This window comes from Heptranchias perlo, chromosome 10, assembly GCF_035084215.1.
Source record: "Heptranchias perlo isolate sHepPer1 chromosome 10, sHepPer1.hap1, whole genome shotgun sequence".
Taxonomy (NCBI): domain Eukaryota; kingdom Metazoa; phylum Chordata; class Chondrichthyes; order Hexanchiformes; family Hexanchidae; genus Heptranchias; species Heptranchias perlo.
In genome coordinates, this window is record NC_090334.1 from 53,611,950 (window position 1) to 53,632,059 (window position 20,110).

The 20,110-nt window shown below is 41.9% G+C and overlaps 1 protein-coding gene across 6 annotated transcripts in view; it reads left to right on the forward strand.

Moving 5' to 3' along the window:
* LOC137326565 (ena/VASP-like protein) overlaps positions 1-20,110 on the forward strand; it is a 239,954-nt gene that overhangs the window by 123,563 nt on the left and 96,281 nt on the right. The window lies entirely within an intron of this gene.

The following is a 20,110-nucleotide window of genomic DNA, read 5'->3' on the forward strand; positions in this document are numbered from 1 at the left end:
TGGTATAGATATGCTGTAATGTTCAAGTATGGTTATATGGTATCTTTTTGCAATATCCTAAACTGTCATTCAACTTTATTTTGTTTCTCAGGAAATACTGTACAGTACTTTATACTTTGTTTTCTGAAACTACCATTGTACTTTAGTCTGCATTGCCTGGTACACATTTAAAGTCCTTTTTCATCTAATTAGTTGTGAGGGACATAACGAGTTGCACAAAAAGGTTTGGCTATCAGACAGCTATAATGTATTAGTCGGTCCTGGTTGAAAACCTAGAAGGAATGAGAAATGTTATGAGCAAAAATTAAACTTGGTGACAAATAGAATATACAAAGATGTATGAATATATTAGGATATTATCTGAATCTGGTTATCTCAGGATTATATATTCAACTGGATTTATAAATGGCACCAACTCAGTGTTGAGCTGACTTAGCAACTAGAATTGTGCTGTAAATATATTTTTGCTGTATTTCACATCACTTGAGTTCCACAAAGTATTTTTTAAGCTATTAGTGCTTGTAAGTTAGGCATATATACATAATTTAGCACCATACTTTCCTTTTCATTAAACGGGAGAACCATTTCAGTTGTGTGTGCGCTAAATAAGTCTAATGTGAATATGGTTTCTTAGGTAATGTGCTTTAGTTTGATGTCCTTGATGTATAGGATCAAAATGATAATGTTTATGTTGGTTAATAGTGCTAAAATGAATTTGCAGCTTTATTCAAGGGGGTCAGGTTGTTTAAATTGTACTGAATGCAAAATTTATCTATTTACAGTATTCCCCTTACTTAAAAGAAAACATCAAAAAAAGTAGCCATTCTGAGGCAAACAAAGAAGCCAGTGTACAATAATGTAAAATAAAAAAAATATTAAATATACACTTTTTCATGAAGGTAAATTCCTTTTAAAAGTATCTATCAAACCTTTTCTATTACTTTGCAAACACACAGCACAATTATATAATTTGTATTGAGACACAATTAAAATGGTGTATCGCTCAACTCCTTCCCCAAACAAGAATTTGCCAGTTTTTCATGAAGAATTATGAAATACACAACTGATAATGAAATATGAAAGTGCTTGCAATGGCAGATGAAATGTGAAGCAGACAGTTTTAAAGTATGACAAATGGAAAGGAAAAAGGGGTGAAACATATACACATATACACATACTCCTATGTTCCTACATGAATGGTATTGAAATGGCTAAGCATGAAGTTTGAAGATACTTAGGAATCTTTGAAGACTCAGTGCTCAACATATCCAACCACTGCAGAGCAGCAATCAATAAAGGCAATACACAATACACAGCCAAAACAGGAGGATTCAAGTCAGGGGACGTCATGATTAAACTTGAACGGTGGTCTGGTCAGACCCACACCTTGTGGACTGTGTCCACTTCTGGTTGCTGGAGACAGTACAGAGCCAGAAGGTTAATCCCAAAGGTCTGAATTATGAGGAAAGACTGGAGAGAAACTTGGACTTATCAATCTGGAAAAGAAGCATCTGAGGGGTGATCTTACAGAGGAATACAAGATAGTTAAGTGTATGGAAAAGGTAAATCCAGAATATTACTTTAAGTAAAATAACAAGTAGGACAAGGGGCCACACCTTCAAACTAGGAAAAAGTACATTTTAGACTGATCGCAGAAGTTTGTTCTTCACACAAAGAGTGATCAACACATGGAATTAACTTTTTTTTAAATTTGTTCTTGAGATGTGGGTGACGCTGGCAAGGCCACATCAATTGTCCATCCCTAGTTGCTCTGACAAAGTAGTAGTGGGCTTTCTTGAACCATAGCAGTCCTTGATGATGGTGCTCCCATGGTAGTGTTAGGTAGGGCATTACAGGATTTTGAGTTAGTGACAATGAAGCAATGGTGATATATGTCCTAGTCAAAATGATGTGTGACTTGGAGTCGAACTTGAAGGTGTTGGTGTTGCTGCTCTATTTTCCAAATAGAGCAGTGGAGGCAAAAACTCTGGAATCATTTAAGAAACAATTGGATGCTGAAGTGGGGAGAATGTAGGGTCTTTCTGAATGGGTGAACGAAGATGGGCGAAACTGTTACATCGAGTCTGCAGCACAGAAACACATCATTTGGCCCAACTGGTTTATGTCAGCATTTATGCTCCACACGAGCCTTCTCCCACTCCTCTTCATCTAACCCTATCAGCATACCCTTCTATTCCGTTCTCTCTCATGTGCTTATCTGGCTTCCCCTTAAATGCATTTATGCTCTTTGCCTCAACTGCTCCTTGTGGCAGTGAGTTCCACATTCTTACCACTCTTTGGGTAAAGAAGTTTCTCCTGAATTCTCTACAGATTTATTAGTGACTATCTTATATTTAGGACCTCCAGTTTTGGACTCCCCCACAAGTGGAAACATTTTCTCCACATCTACCCTTTCAAACCCTTTCATTATCTTAAAGACCTCCATCAGGTCACCCCTCAGCCTTCTATTTTGTAGACAAAAGAGCCCCAGCCTGTTCAGCCTTTCCTGATAAGTATATCCTCTCAGTTCTGGTATCATTCCTGTGAATCTTTTTTGCACCATCTCCAATCTCCATACCCTTTTTATAATATGGAGACCAGAACTGTGCACAGTACTTCAAGTGTGGTCTTAGCAAGGTTCTATACAAGTTTAACATAACCTCTGCTTTTCAATTCTCTCCCTCTCGAAATGAACCCTTGAGCTTGGTTTGCCTTTTTTATGGCCTTATTAACCTGCGTCACTACTTTTAGTGATTTGTGTATGACTACCCTAGTTCCCTTTGCTCCTACAACCCATTTAGACTTTTATTATCCAAGCAGTGTGTGGCCTCCTTATTCTTTCTACCAAAATGCATCACCTCACACTTATCTATATTGAAATTCAAGTTCATTCATGTCTTTTTGAATTTTGACGCATACTTCCTTTGTATTAACTACACCCCTCAATTTGGTGCCGTACCCAAATTTTGAAATTTTGCTTCCGATTCCCAAGTCCAATTCATTAATATAAATTGTGAGCAACAGTGTTCCCAGCACCCATCACTGGAACACCACTTCCCACCTTTTGCCAGTCTGAGTAGCTACCCTTAATGCCGACTCTCTGTTTGCTGTTTTGTAGCCAGCTCGCTATCCATTTTGCCACCTGTCCCCGACGCCACATGCTCTGACCTTAGTCATGAGTCAACAATGCGGTACCTTATCGAAGGCCTTTTGAAACTCCAAATATATTACATCTACCTTACCCTTGTCTACTCTTTCAGTTACTTCTTCAAAGAATTCAATAAGGTTGGTCAAGCATGACTTTCCCTTCTGAAATCCGTGCTGACTACTCCATTATATTTTCATTTTCTAGATGTTTTTCTATTACATCTTTGAGTAAAGATTCTATTATATTCCTACCACCGACGTTAAGCTAACTGGTCTATAATCCCCTGGACTTGTTCTATCTCTCTTCTTAAATATAGGAATCACATTAGCTGTCTGCCAGTCCTCTGACACTAATCCCTTGTCTAATAAATTTTTATATATATCTAATAGTGCCTCTGCTATCTCTTTCCTAACTTCTTTTAATATGCGTGGATGCAATCAATCCGCACCAGGGGTTTTATCCTCTCTAATTTTGATTAGCTTATCAGTTATCTCCTTTGTACCCCCTTTCTATCTTAAATGTATCGATATCTTTTTTGATCTCTTCTTCTAATGTCATGCCCACCATGTTAGTTACTTTGTCTCTGTATTTATCAGGGAGACTATTTAATGGGCTCGATATTGCCGGGGCTGCGGGTTCGCGGGGCGGTGGGGGGTGGGGGGGAAGTGGGGGTTGTATATTGGGTGCGTGGGTAACGCGCCCGGCGAAATCAGTCTATCCCGCGCGCGATCGCAGCCTAATTGGATCCACTTACCTGGTCTTCCGGGTTCCCCACTGCTGATCTGCGCAGCGGGCGGACTGCGCATGCGCAGTAAGGTCTGTCAGCTGGAGGAACTCTATTTAAAGGGGCAGTCTTCCACTGACAGATGCTGCAACAAATAGGAAAAAATACAGCATGGAGCAGCCCAGGGGGAAGGCTACTCCCAGGTTTAATGATGCCTCACTCCAGGTATCATTAGATGGGGTGAGGAGGAGGAGGAGGGGGAGGACAGAGATCTACCTCCCAGCCGGCGGGAGGAAGCGGCCTGCCTCTGCCACCTGGAAGGCCTGGCTCGAGGTGGCAGAGGAGGTCACCTGCACCACCAACATATCGCGCACCCGCACACAGTGCAGGAGGCGCTCTAATGACCTCAGTAGGTCAGCAAAGTGAGTACACTTACTCATTCCCCTACACTCCGTCTGCCACATCACCGCCCCCACCCCACATCTCCTTCAGCACTGCCAACACTACTCTGTCACATCACCCCTCACACCCACTCAAACCTCATCCTCATCTTACCTGCACTTACTCACCTCGCCAGTACTCATCCCGCCACTACCACTCAATCCAATCCTCATACAATCTCATGGCTCTATCTCATACTCACCCTCTCATGCATCTCTTTTATAGTCAGCCTCACTCAACCTGCCACTACCTGTGCTGCAACCACAGGGCATCCATCACATATATGTGCAGTAGGAAGCGTAAGGCAAAAGGGGATGTACAAGGGTGTTTGAGGGTTTGTCATAGATTTTACTTATATTTAATTTCTGATCAACTCACATCACATATTATATTGGCACCACTACTGCCACATCTTTGCGAATCTTGTCTGGTTTGTGCAATAATGCCCTTTCCTGAGGATCACAATGAAGACCCACACCTGATGCCACCCATTGTGTCACTGCAAAGTGGGTGTAGGTGTATTTGCAGGGTTCTTTTGTGCAGACGACTGAGAGACATCAGCGATGTCCCCGGTGGCACCCTGGAAGGATGCGGAGGATAAATTGTTGAGGGCAGTGGTGACTTTGACAGCGACAGGTAAGAAGATGGTGCTCGGGCCAGCCGGGAGCAGCTCTGCATGAAGGAGGCTGCAGATGTCCACGACTACATGTCGAGTGACTCTGAGCCTCCGTGTGCACTGCTGCTCAGAGAGGTCCAGGAAGCTGAGCCTCAGTCTGTGGACCCTGTGGCGAGGGTAGTGCCTTCTGTGACGCATCTCTCTCTGCGGTTACCCTCCCTCCTGCTGCGCAGGTGGATGTGTCACAGCACTGTGTTGTGGAGCTCCACGTGTCAGAGGTCGACGGCTTGGCCGGCGAGGCTGGTGATGCTGTTCGCCCTCCGATGAGGTCATGACTGCAGCTACGGCGGCCCCCATCCGGAAGATGTACATCTGAGGGGGTCCGCAAGGTAGGTACATGTGTCTGGACCCCAGGGTAAGTGTGCAAGTTGGTGAATTTGATTGTCAGGAGGAGGGTGGTGGAGGCCAAACTTTGTGCCAAGTGACAGAGTGGCCTCCTGCAATGAGTGAGGGTCTCCTCTCCCCCCCCCCCCCCCCCCCCAGTCAAATGGACCTTTGCAGCTGCCACAGGCTGATAGCTGCAACACGTCCATTTCAACTGGGAGTATTTCCCCCAGTATGGGAAACAGTCCCAGTTGTTTCTAAAATCCCACCCCTCCTGACATATTCCCTTAATCAGGTCTGTTAATGACCTGGAATAGCAAGGTAAATACTCTCAAGTGGCACCCCGCTGGCTTTAATTGCCTGCGGGAGTCCCACATGCGGGGGCTGCGCGCGCACGTCGGCGCGTCTGTGGGGAACCCGGAAGTGGGCGGGTTGGAGCCGGGCTCCCGACCCGCTCTGGGATTCCCCGATTTTCGGAGCGCCCCTGCCAGGAACGCACCCGATAGCGGGTGCTAAAATAGAGCCCAATATTTCTGCCATTTCGCTGTCACTACCTGTGAGTTTATCTTGTGCATCCCTTAGTGACCCTATCCCTCTCCTGATTTCTCTTTTATTTATGTGTCTGTAGAATACTTCACTATTTCTTTTTATATTCCTTGATAATTTAATTTCATAGTTTCTCTTTGCTTTCCTAATTGTTTTCTTTGACATCTTTCTTAACCTCTTCATATTTGTTTTTGTCATCCTCTCCTTTATTGTCTATGCACTTAGAGTACGCCTTTTTCTTTATTTTCAATTTTACTCTTATTTCTTTATTCATCCATGGTGTTTCATTATTGGCTAGTTTGTTCTTGTTTTTAGAGGAATATATTTCTCCTGAACTCTCTTGATCAACTTTTTAAATATTTCAATATGCTGTTCTATCTCTTTGTCTGTCAATATTTTTTTCCAGTTTACCTTCCCTAGTTCCATTCTAATTTTTTTTGGGATGCATCCTAGGTTGCTGATGGAAGTAAGGGTGGAAATTCAAATATTTTTTGTTCTGGAGAATAAGGTGGGCCAAGTGGAGCAAGTGTCAGTGGGGGAGCATTTAGGGAGCAGCGATCATAGTATCATGGAAAAGGACACAGACCACTGTAAAGTAAAAATACTCAATTGGAGGAGAGCCAATTTCAGTGGGATGAGAACGGATCTGGCCCGGGTAAATTGGAATCAAAGATTGGCAGGCAAAATTGTAATTGAACAGTAGGTGGCCTTTAAGGAGGAGATGGTTCGGGTACAGTCAAGGCACATTCCCACAAGGCAGAAAGGTAGGGCAACTAAAGCCAGAGCTCCCTGGATGACGAAAGAGATAGTGAGTAAGATGAAAAGGAAAAAAGGAGTGTATGACATATGTCAGGTTGATAACACAAGTGAGAACCAGACAGAATATAGAGAGTTCAGAGGGGAAGTGGAAAAGGAAATGAGGGGCGAAGAGAGAGTATGAGAATAGACTGGCGGCCAACATAAAAGGGAATCCAAAAGTCTTCTACAGGCATGTAAACAGTAAGCAGGGTGGGGCTGAACAGGGACCATAAAGGAGATCTACTCATGGAGGCAGAGGGGATGGCCGAGGTACTAAATGAGTACTTTGCATCTGTCTTTACCAAGGAAGAAGATGTTGCCAGAATCTCAGTAAAGGAAGATATTGTTGAGACACTAGATGAGCTAAAAATTGATAAAGAAGAGGTACTTGAAAGGCTAGCTGTACTTAAAGTAGATAAGTCATTCGGTCCAGATGGGATGCATCCTAGTTTGCTGAGGGAAGTAAGGGTGGAAATTACAGAGGTGCTGGCCATAATCTTCCAAACATCCATAGATAGGGGGTGATGCCAGAGGACTGGAGAATTGCAAATGTTACACCCTTGTTCAAAAAAGGGTGTAAGGATAAACCCAGCAACTATAGGCTAGTCAGTTTAAGCTCAGTGGTGGGGAAATTTTTCGAAATGGGATAATCCAGGACAGAATCAGCAGTCACTTGGACGAGGGTGGATTGATTAGGGAAAGTCAGCACGGATTTGTTGAAGGCAAATCGTGTTTAACTAACATGATAGAGTTTTTTGATGAGGTAACAGTGAGGGTAGATGTGGTGTATATGGACTTTCAAAAGGCGTTTGATAAAGTGCCGCATGGTAGGCTTATTATCAAGATTGTGGCCCATGGAATAAAGGGGGCAGTAGCAACATGGATACAGAATTGGCTAAGGGACAGGAATCAGAGAGTCGTGGTGAATGGTTGTTTTTTGGACTGGAGGGAGGTGTACAGTGGTGTTCCCCAGTGATCAGTGGTGGGACCACTGCTTTTCTTGATATATATTAATGACTTGGTCTTGGATGTACAGGGCACAATTTCAAAATTTGCAGATGACACAAAACTTGGAAGGGTAGTAAACGGTGAGGAGGATAGTGATAGACTTCAAGAGGATATAGACAGACTGGTGGTATGGGCGGACATGTGACAGATGAAATTTAATGCAGAAAAATGTGAAGTGATACATTTCGGTTGGAAGAACAAGGAAAGGCAATATAAACTAGAGGGCACAACTCTAAAAGGGGTACAGGAACAGAGAGATCTGAGGGTATATGTGCACAAATCGTTGAAGGTGGCTGGGCAGATTGAGAAAGCGGTTAAAAAAGCATATGGGATCCTGGGCTTTATAAATAGAGGCATAGAGTACAAAAGTATGGAAGTAATAATGAACCTTTATAAAACACTGATTCGGCCACAACTGGAGTATTGTGTCCAGTTCTGGGCACCGCACTTTCGGAAAGATGTGAAGGCTTTAGAGAGGGTGCAGAAGAGATATATTAGATTGATTCCAGGCATGAGGGACTTTAGTTACGTGGATAGACTGGAGAAGCTGGGGTTGTTCTCCTTGGAACAGAGATGGTTGCGAGGAGATTTGATAGAGGTATTCAAAATCATGAAGGGTTTAGACAGAGTAGATAGAGAGAAACTGTTCCCATTGGCGGAAGGGTCAAGAACCAGAGGACATAGATTTAAGGTGATTGGCAAAAGAACCAAAGGTGACATGAGGAAAAGCTTTTTTACACAGTGAGTGGTTAGGATCTGTAATGTACTGCTGGAGGGGATGGTGGAGGCAGATTCAATCATGGCTTTCAAAAGGAAACTGGATAAGTACTTGAAAGGAAAAAAATTGCAGAGCTATGGGGAAAGGGCGGGGGGAGTGGGACCAGCTGGATTGTTCTTACATAGACCCAGCGCGGACTCGATAGGCCGAATTGCCTCCTTCCATGCTGTAAACTTTCTATGATTCATCCCCTCAAAATTAGCTTTTTTCCAATCTATTACTTTGGTCTTTGTTTTATTTATGTCTTTCTCAATCACTATTTTAAACCTTATTATGTTATGATCGCTATTGCCTAGATCTTCCCCTATGCTTAATTCTCTTATCTGCTCTGGTTAATTTCCCATTACTGGATCCAGCAGTGATTCCTCTCTTGGGCTTCTCACATACTGGTTAAGAAAGGAGTCCTGTACGCATTGTAAAAACTCCATTCCCCTTTCCCTACTTGCCAGTTTATTTGGGGATAGTTGAAATCTCCCATGATTATTATTCAATATTTTTTATTCATTTCGTAGATTTGCCTACATATTTCTTCCTCCATTTCCCTTCCACTATTAGGTGGTCTGTAGAATATACCTATTAATGTGATCGATCCCTTCCTATCCTTTTCTCAATCCATATGGATTCTGTTTCTATCTTAATGTTACTTATGTCCCTTTTTTCCATTGCCATCATGTAGTCTCTAATTAGTACAGCTACCCCTGGTCTTCCTCATCCATTATTATTTGTGATCTTATAAATTACATGGTTAAGTACTTTGGTTATCAGTAACTTGATTCATTCAATTATATTGATATATAAAATTTATTGTTTGTAAGACCAAGACTCTTTCAATAAATAGCCTTGTATTTTCAAGGCACTATGATGCACATAAAAGCAGGCAGGAGCTATAGAGGCTGAGTGGCAGATTGCATTGTCGGTCTGTTCCAATCCGAACTATCTGATCAGTTAGTCACGTAGCTGTATATCTGCACTGTTGTGCAAGGCCCAGCAGCACGATCAGTAGGAATAATACTTACTTTCTCTATTGCTAGGTTCTGCTAACAGGCAGGGTGCTGGAGCAATAAACTCTAAAATAACAAAGAGAAATGAACAACACTCTTGTGTAACCAGTTTTATCAATATACTGAAGTGAAACTACATCTTTTCTTAAAATGTACAGTGATGCCATATGATATTTGCAAGTAAGATTTCGCTCAGCACTGTATGTTTTATGATGCTCAGTTTTGATACTTATGCAATATTTATTTGAAAATGTTTATACTAATTGCTTTTTTTTAACCAGGCTCTACTTTCTGAAAGTCTGCAAAAATGCTAGTTTCCCTTGTAATATGATGTGAACAACTTCAAACATGATTGAATTTAAAAACTACTCCTGGGGAAGGTACAAAAAACAGATGAAAAGATGCAAATGCTGTAAATCTGAAATAAAATGAGAACATTCTGGAAAGGCACCAACACCTCAGAGAGGATGCAGACCTTCTCATGAGAAGTAGTTTTCTCCCTCTCAGTAGAATGAATGCCCATTGCGTAATCCTGCCTGGAACACAAGTTCAAAAGCTTATCCAAAAAAAGTGAGCAATATTTTTCCAGAAGAAATTCCCTCATTAGACTAAGATGCTGGATTTTCTGATTGGTGTAGTTTTACTGCCAGGGGTGTGAGTTACCACTTTAAAATAACAACAATTAGAAAAATCCAGGCTTCAAAAACTTCCAACTGGCCCTACTGTGTGAAGGTGTTACTGTGGGATTATTGTGCTGTAGCCAGTGTTTAGTATTTCAACATCTAAACAGCTACATGTTGTAACACAAACAGCACAGACAGGTTTAGTTTATTACTAGCCACCAAAACTGTGACTTTAGCAGTAAGGGTAGGATCAGTGAACAAAAAGATTGTGGCCTTGTTTGTGTTACTGGTATGTACAAATACAACAGGTGGCTTTTGAAGGTGGTAATTACATTGTGTCGACCAGTTTGCCAACTCTGCTATACATATGCATTTGTTGTCTGAAAATTTCAGAACTGGACAGTAAATCAAGATTAAATTACTTGTCAATTAATCTGGAACTGGTCAGTACATGTACAAGGGGTTGTTAAATCACCACTCCCGTACACCATTATGTATTGAGTCATAATGAGTGCTAATTATTGATTTCATAAAATGTTTTCTTCTGGTACTGGGAATGCTTTAGTCTGTACTGCAAAAAAGGGAGCTAGTGAATCAGTTGGGCAACACTTAGTGGCAGTAAAGCTAAAGAAGGCAAGGTAGAGGGAAAGTGGTATTGCCATCAGAAATGCCATTTAAAAATCAGAGCAAGTTGTTTTTTATTCCTAATTCTGAGAAGCAGTGCAGAATGTATAGATTTGTGACTCAACTGGAATCCGCCACATCAAAATTCTTCTACCTAGGAAAGAGCTGACTAATTTGATGGGACTGTTTTGAACAGCAATAATCCTTCTTCCTGCTCCTGGATGCCAAACCTGGCACCGCAGTGCAATTGAAAGTTAAGTGCCATCCTGGACTTGATGCCAAAATAATCATGGTGTGGATGTCTGTGGAGCAGCTCTCTTCCAGTGAGTGCTACCTGACTACCCACAACTCCAGGTTTGGCATCCAGGAGGATTATTGCTGTTCAAAACAGTCCCATCAAATTAGTCAGCTCTTTCCCGGGTAGAAGAATTCTGATGTGGCGGATTCCAGTTGATTCACAAATCTATATAGTCTGCATTACTTCTCAGAATTAGAAATAAAAAACAACTTGTGATTTTTAAATGGCATTTCTGATGGCAATACTTTGGATTAATGCCACTTTCCCCCACCTCTCCTTCAGAATTTCTAGTCACAAGTTTCAATAGGTTACTTTCCTGTGTCCGAGAACAATTATTATCAATTTTTGAAAGGATCAGTACTGGTTGAGTGAAGGACCTGCCTGGGTTCGGCTGCATTGTTAGGTTTGTCCAGATCCTTGATCTGCCTCAGCCTCTCACAGAACAATTGGCCACACAGTTGATGCCACACTATTCAACAAGAGCTAAGAGCGGTTCCTTTATCGAGTCTCCTGTCTCTGAAAGGATTCTGCCGAACAAACACATTATGGAAATTGTCACTTAGTAAATCAGGCAATCTCCTAGAGAATGGAGTTCAAGCCAGATTATTAAAGCCGTATGAATTGTGTCTACTCTATTGGTGACTGATACTGTCATCAGATGAACAATAGAAATTAATTTATTTTTTGCACTCCCTTGTATTGTTCTGTGAGAGGCTGAGGCAGATCAAGGATCTGGACAAACCTAACAATGCAGCCGAACCCAGGCAGGTCCTTCACTCAACCAGTACTGTTCCCTAATAATTGCAGAAAGTAAATAGAAACAGGATGCAACCGCTTGATGCAAGTGCAGGTGGTACAGTACAACTATTGATAACCATTGAACAGCTGCTTCCCACTTCTATCTCTCTGTGATGATGTTTAAATCCATCATTTGAAGGTGTTAATATATAATAGGGTTTTAAACTGCTGCCAATCATAGGTAACACTAAAAGCTGATAAGTAGTAATTACTTGATGCATTCTAATCTGCTCTAGCTCAACTAGTTTAAAGCTGGTTATAAAAGAACAATTTGTGTTATTATTTAAAAGCTGTAGGGGCAGCACTACTTTCCATAACAGTCCAGTTCTACATATTGTAGATTCCCTTACCGTTTATTTCTTAATTGTATTTGTGGTCTAAACCTACTGCACATGTTGTAACTAGAGAATATGTCCAAGGCACTTGTCCACATTTTAAAACCAAAAGTATTTCCACATGAATGACAGACCAGGCAACCCACAAGTGATGACATACCCTGCAGCATAGAGAGAGTGCATGACCTAGATCTCTTCAGAAGGGAGTCACTGATGGGAGTTATCACAGATGGAGATGAACAGAGATATGGAATCTTGTATAGAAGTTATACCAAGAATGGTAAATTCAGGGAGGATGTGTTAACTGTAAAGAAAAGCTTGACCCTGTGGCTTCTTTGTCTTTGTAGATTTACAAATCTAAAGGTCACGTGAAAATAAAATGCAGCTCCCTGAGGCAATGATGTCTGGCATTATTTTCCTTGCATGCTTTTTACTTGTTGCTGAGGTAGATGACATTTCTTGTTACTGGAAAAAAAGGCAGTGTTCACTGGCTACAGATATGAATCAATTATAACCCCGTGAACTGATGAAAAAGCAATAGAGTAAGTGCTCTATTTTCAAAGAGTTTGTCTTTAGTGCCTCCCTTACACTGGAAGTGATTTCTGTCCCCCTGTAGAAGCAGGTTTATAAAGTGCCTGCGTGCATTTTTGCTCAATAATTATTGAAATTATGCCCATAAACCGACTAAGATACACAGGCCAGAAATTCGGGTGGGTTGGCAGTGGGGGCCGGGGCAGCTTGCATTCTCTGGGCATGAATGGTGAGGCCTGAGGCTCCCAGATATTAGGCCTCGTTATAATGGAGTTTGTTTGGTGATGAGCGCCGGCCGGCGAAGAGGAGTGTAAGATTGGGCCTCTGCTAGTGTCGCAGCGGCCCCCGAGTAAGTGGGGCTGGGGGTTAGGTCCGGGGATCGGAGAGTTGGCGGGGGGGGGGGGGTTGGGGGAAGGGAGATCGGGAGTCGTGGCTGGGAGCGGCGGCGATGTGGGGTGGGAGTGGGGGAGCTCTTGTTCCTGCTCCTGCTCCTCCAAGCTCCACATTCAGGTAAGTTGCATACCTTCTTGGTTGAGCCTAGCAATCGACCTCCAGGCCTGCTTTCTCTGAGTGCAGTTGGCGCAGCTGCCTCAGGGCAAACCAGTCTTGGAAAGGGGACCTCAAACAGGCATTGGGCCCCTTGTTTGCATATGCAAAGGGCGCAACACCTGTTTCGGTTGTGGATAAAGGATGCATATTTTTTTACCTTACCCAATATGGCGGGCGGTGCACTTCTGACTGGTAACGTGCATATGCTTCCTGCCTGCCATATTGGGGCCTTAGTAGTTCGAGCAGCGTCCAATAAATGGATACTGTGCGGACCAATTTCAAGGCCACAAAATTTAAATTAGAACTGCCCCTGCATAAATAATACTTTTTACTGCACAGCTTTAATAATAGTGACAAAAACTGGATACTTCAGAAGGAAAAATGATAGATGGTCTGTCTTTGGGGGTCTGGAAACACCATCACTGCAAATTCACAAAACTCCAGCAGCAGTTTGAGTCTTGGGACTGATCCAAGCAGGTGCAAATAACAAAAGTTATTTTCAAAATTATTGCACAGTCTTAAACTTCCATCTTGCACCATTTTTGTTAACAGATGATGTAAAAGAGTCTATAGCACTATTTGAAGAAGAATAGTGGTCTTGATTTTTACTCCCGGGCGGGAACGCCTCAAAGGTTCATTTGCATGCCGTTTGCCGACTTCCCAACCAAAATGGCCAGGAGCTTGGCAAGAGGCAGCTGCCTGGTCACTAAAATTGTGCCAGTCAGGTAGTCGCCAGGGACCAGAGAGCACTAACGTAAGTGGATAGGCGGCGGGGGGCTGGAGGAGGAGGGGGTGGGAGTGGGGGAGAATCCCAAAGCAGGGGAGGCCCAAGGTTTCCTGGGCCTCTTCTGGCCCTTGATATAGCTCCTGCCGGTTTGTCCTGGCGGGGAAGCCATCACTACTCCCCCACTCAGGTCTCGTTAAAATTGCATATCAGACCCAAGTGACATCATCATAGCCCAAACTGCATATTTAAAGAGGACCCCACTGGCTTGGGGCAGGTGTCCTTACCGCCTGCAATTTGAAATTGCAGTCAGTCAGATCAGGGCGGAAAAGGTGTGGGTAAGGTCTTTGCTCCATTTTAACTGCCCCTGCCCGCTTCCGCCAGGCCGGGGAGGGGGGTGGGGGGAGTTAAAATCGAGGCCTGGAAGTTCTCCAGTGTATCCTGATCAACATTCCTCCCTCAACCAACACCACCAAAAACAAACGTTCTTGACATCCATTTACTTGGTGTTTATGGGACCTTACTGTGTGCTAATGTTAGCCTACATAACAGTGACTACATTTCAAAAGTAATGCATTGGTTGCAAAGTGCTTTGGGACGTTCTGAGGATGTGGTAAGGTGCTATATAAATGCAAGTTCTTTCGAACTCTGGTTTCAACCTGGAAGTTTCCGACCTTAGTTGAAACGACACATATTAATGTGCTGTTTAAACTCTTCAAAAACACTGCCATTGAGACTTGAGGTTGTGTTGGATGCAGCTATCACTGTTAATAATAGTTGAAACCTTTCTAAGGTGCACAGTGATTAGTCTCCTTTAGACTGTAAATATTATATTCTACTGAACTTCATCCTTAATAACTTCTATACAACTTTGAAAATTACTAAAGTACATAGTGAAAATACACTAACACATGTTTCATTCACAGTGTATATACCTGTACTGTACTATGGAAATTAGCCATAAATGGAGGGATCCAAAACAAGTGCACTTGCACTATCTGTGATGTAACCATCAGCAAACCAAAGTTAAATTAGTTAATTTTGGACTTCTTTTAAAAACTGTTATGTAGTTCAATATTTTCTGTCTATCCCTTTTTGTTTTGATTGCAGTAAATCTTTTAAAATAATTAATTATAGTATTAGTTAGCTCAATATGTGTATCTCTCTGGGTTCATGTTGCTTGGTAAGATGTACATTACAAGTCGTCAGGTAACTCAGGGAAGGGATTACTTCCTAAAACTACTACAGTATCTAGAAGAAATTGCCCAGAACACAACAATCTTGGACACCGTTTTAAAAACTTAGGTCACATTTTAGATTTTTTTTTGGCTAAGAAGCTGCAAGCTGACGTAAACTTGTTGCAGAAATGCTAGGGGCTAAAAATTTATTTTGAAATAAAATATTGGCGTGCTTGATTTTTTTGTGTAATTTGCAACATTTTAATGAAACGGGATTGCACAGCTTTGAAATGTGAGTTTTATTGATGGGATTTCAGCAACAGGTCATTAATTATGGAGAAAAACTGCATTTTTCCCTTTTTTTGGTTAACGGAAATATTTCAACAGTTAGTAGAGAATAACCAATTGGACTTTATTCCACAAAAACAGTATTCAGGACTGAGATAACTATATTTATGAGACCAATTGGCATGGGAAGGCGATAACTCGAGTGTGGACATGTTGGGCAACCATGGCAACTGGTGGGGGCAGGGCAGTTGGAAGCAGGAGATCATGTGATGACACCTGCAGGAATATGTCCAACCAGACTTGGCAACCCTATGGCTTGGTCATGTGAGCGGTCCCTCTGTGGCGCCCTGTGTGAATGAACAGAGCGTAATATATTTCAGATGAATTGCATGGTTTAGATCCTTTCAGTTCTTCTAATACTCAACTACTCGGGAAATGATAATCACTTGGTCTCATAAATATAATTATGGGTAACTGGATTGAGCCATGTTGGTAAATTTGAAAGTGGAGCCAGCTAACTTCACATAACCTTAAAATAACTTTTAAAAGTTGGGCTTGAGAGAAGAGCAAATAAAAATGCACAAAACATGTGATGCTCTTTTTAAATTATATCTCCAAGACGACACAAAGCTGGGGTGGAATGTGAGCTGTGAGGAGGATGCAAAGAGGCTCCAATGTGATTTTAGACAAGTTGGGTGAGTGGGCAAGAACATGGCAGATGCAGTATAACGTGGATAAATGTGAGGTTATCCACTTTGGTTGTAAAAACAGAAAGGCAGATTATTATCTGAATGGTAATAGATTGGGAAAAGGGGAGGTGCAACAAGACCTGGGTGTCCTTGTACACCAGCCGCTGAAAGCGAGCATTCAGGTGCAGCAAGCAGTTAGGAAGGCGAATGGTATGTTGGCGTTCATTGCAAGAGGATTTGAGTACAGCAACAGGGATGTCTTATTGCAGTTGTACAGGGCCTTGGTGAGACCACATCTGGAGTATTGTGTGCAGTTTTGGTCTCCTTATCTGAGGAAGGATGTCCTTGCCATGGAGGGAGTGCAACGAAGGTTTATCAGACTGATTCCTGGGATGGCAGGACTGACGTATGAGGAGAGATTGGGTCAACTAGGCCTATATTCACTAGAGTTTAGAAGAATGAGAGGTGATCTCATCGAAACATATAAAATTCTAACAGGACTAGACAGACTAGATGCAGGGAGGATGTTCCCGATGGCTGGGGAGTCCAGAACCAGGGGTCACAGTCTCAGGATACGGGGTATGCTATTTAGAACCGAGATGAGGAGAAATTTCTTCACTCAGAGGGTGGTGACCCTGTGGAATTCTCTACCACACAAGACAGTGGAGGCCAAGTAATTAGATGTATTCAAGAAGGAGATAGATATATTTCTTAATGCTAAAGGGATCAAGGGATATGGGGAAAAAGCGGGAACAGGGTACTGAGTTAGACGATCAGCCATGATCATTTTGAATGGCGGAGCAGGCCCGAAGGACCGAATGGCCTACTCTTGCTCCTATTTTCTATGTTTCTAAGTATTAAAACAAATTTGTCAAATAAACAGAAATGTGTTGGTTTAAAAAATAAAATACTGCAGATGCTGGAAATCTGAAACAAAAACTGGAAACACTTGTGATACTGAGCAGGTCAGGCATCATCCATTGGGAAAACACAAATCAGCTGATGTTTGAAATGTAATACCTTTCATTCCTTTGGGAAGCCCACAATTTAAATGTTACCAGTGCTACAATGAGCCTTGTACACAGTTTTAGTGCTGGCTTCCAATGCCTTTCACACTGGCCAGCCACATTGAGGCATGTTAGGTGCATTGGACACATTGCAAAGCTTGGATCTCCATGGCCATTAATACAGAGACTGGGGACCTGATGCACTTAAACAGATTGGGTCCCCCTCATTTCGCAATTTTAACCCACCCTACCCCCCACCCCCCAGTGTAAAGCAGTGCACTATAGTTTCTAAAGGAAAGTGAATATCGAAAGAGAAGAAAGAAAATTGCTGGCTTTTCAAAACCTTTTTCTCTGTATATAGTTCAAAACTACATTTCCCTTTGATGATCTTCAGTTGTAAATGTTAAATATGCCACTTAATTAGAAATTAATATTTTCAATAATTGAAGTGCCATCTATAAAAGTTTACTTTGGGGTCAGCTGACCACATGTGAGAAAGTAAATAATGGCCAAAAGGCATCATAGGTACAAAAATAGCTGGAGATATAAAAATATAGAAAGATGTGAACATTCTGACCTCAATGTGGAAGATGCACATTTTCCAAAGATGTAGTGAGACTTTGTATCTTGTACGTATATCATGGTTTATTTAAATATAAATGAAACATGTCAGAAAAACACAAGAAGCCAGGCATTGTCTGATTCAATCTTCTGCATCTATGAACACAAACCATATATAACAGTTTTAATGAGGAGGAGACAGGAAGAGCACTACAGTCACATTCATACTGCAGTACAGAAAAACCTTGTACTTTTCTTAATGTTACGATGTGAATACTGTTTTCATTATTAAATAGTTCTGATGGAAATCATTAATATAATTTGGTATGAAGTAAAGTTCAAACTATTTTTGTTAATCGCGTTTACTCTGCTTTCACAGCTTGCTGGTTTTGTGGTATTATTTCCTGCAATTTTAACCGCCACTTTTTTTTATTTCAAATTGACCCACTGTAATTTCCGAACATTTTCAAGCAGAGCTTTCAAACTCATTCCCACGATTGTCTAGGGAGAGCTCCTCAGAAACAGCTTGATCGAGCATGGTATGATGTTATCATTGGTATCTAAAGTACAGGCTACTTCAGCTGTTTATTCCCCCCACCCCCCCACCCCCGGCCCCTTGAAATTCTATTCTCTGGTGATTTCATGGAAATGATATGTTCAGTGCAAAGCCTATGACTTGTAAATCCTGAAATAGAACAGAATTATGTGATTCTCTAACCATTTTTGTTCTTAATTTTTATGGTAAATAAAGGGGATATTTTATTTCTGTTTGGAGGCCAGGCAACAAAATGATTATTGTTCAAGCTCAGAACATCTTGAGCACTTAGCAAGAATGACTGTAGTTAACCAGTGCAAGTCGATCACAATCTATTCAATGATGCTGGTGTGTCTGTGTTTTTGTGAGTCTCACTTTTTTTATGTAAGGAGTCTTACAACACCAGGTTATCGTCCAACAGCTTTATTTGAAATCACAAGCTTTCGGAGCTTTCCTCCTTCGTCAGGTGAGGAAGCTCCGAAAGCTTGTGATTTCAAATAAAGCTGTTGGACTATAACCTGGCGTTGTGCGACTCCTTACATTTGTCCACCCCAGTCCATCACCGGCATCTCCACATCATCACTTTTCTTAGTGTTAGTTTGGCTGAGTTGGTAGCACTCACCACAGACATTTGTGGGTTCAAACCCCAGTTCAGTTCTTGCGCACGTAATCAAGGTTGGCACTTAAGTGCAGAGCTGTGGGAGTGCTGCATTGTCACTGCTATGCTTTGAATGAGATATTAAACTGAAGCCCCATCTGACTGCTTTGGTAGTTTGAGTGGATGTTAAAGATCCCATGACACTATTCGAATAACAGTAAGTAGTTCTCCTGAGGTCATGGCCAACATTTTTTCCTTAACCAACACCATCGAAAACAGTAAGTGGTAATTCATTTTACCATTTGCCAATTTTCCCACAACAAGGCTACACCTCAAAAGAAATTCATTTTATCTGATGCTCTTTGGATTATCCTTGAGAGAGGCGATAAGGTGCTAAATAAATGCAACCTACTTTCTTCTTGCCTTCCTTCTGACCTCCCTTTCTTTCTTTCATTTCTTTTGCAATTGGGTCTTCCTACGTCACATACCTTTCCTAGTTGAGATAGTGAGCAGTGACATGCATCCAGGCCTTACCAAATGCAGTTCTGAAACCAACCAGTAGAAAATTGCCTGCAGTTACTCTCCTTTCTCATTTTACTAAATTTCTATTAAATATTTTCCCATTACAATCTAATTATGATTGGCAACTCCCTGGTTTGGACCTCCAAGCATGAACCCAAATCTCACCATCATGATAGATCCACATAGTGCCTGGTTTTTAAACACGTGTACACTATACTGTAACCCTAACTAGTGAAGTGCACTTCTGTTTTCTTCGTAGAATTTCAGCGATCTGTCCAAGTTCACTGACTCTCCAGGCCAGTCCTGTTCATGCAAAAGCTCTCACTGTAATTCCAAATTCTGAAGGGGATAAGGGGAAATTACAATGGATTGAGAGGATTTGCCTGGCTACAGGCTGTACAGTAGCTTACTTCCCAACCAATGGTCTTGGCTTTGAGCCCAAAACCATCTATCACAGCCAGGAACAATTGCCTCAGTTCTTCACCGGAGTTCTGGATAAGGCCAGCAAGGTACATGAGGGTAAATTCGTTGATCCCATGTTCCCAGTGGGAGGCCATGCTCAAAGGGAGTGCTGGTCAGAAATAGGGCTATATTGCTGTGATGCTGATTCTCCGATCTGCTTTCCCTTTGGGTGCAGCGCTGCTTTGGAAGCATGGGATGGATGAATTTACCATATAATTGGCACTTCAACAGTAAACATACATCTAATAGGTTTGTTGTAAAGAAATTAGTAATGGAGACGGGAAATTCCATGGTGCAGAGGCTTCTGTAAGAAAAAAGGAGGACTTCAACTATCATGAGTTTAT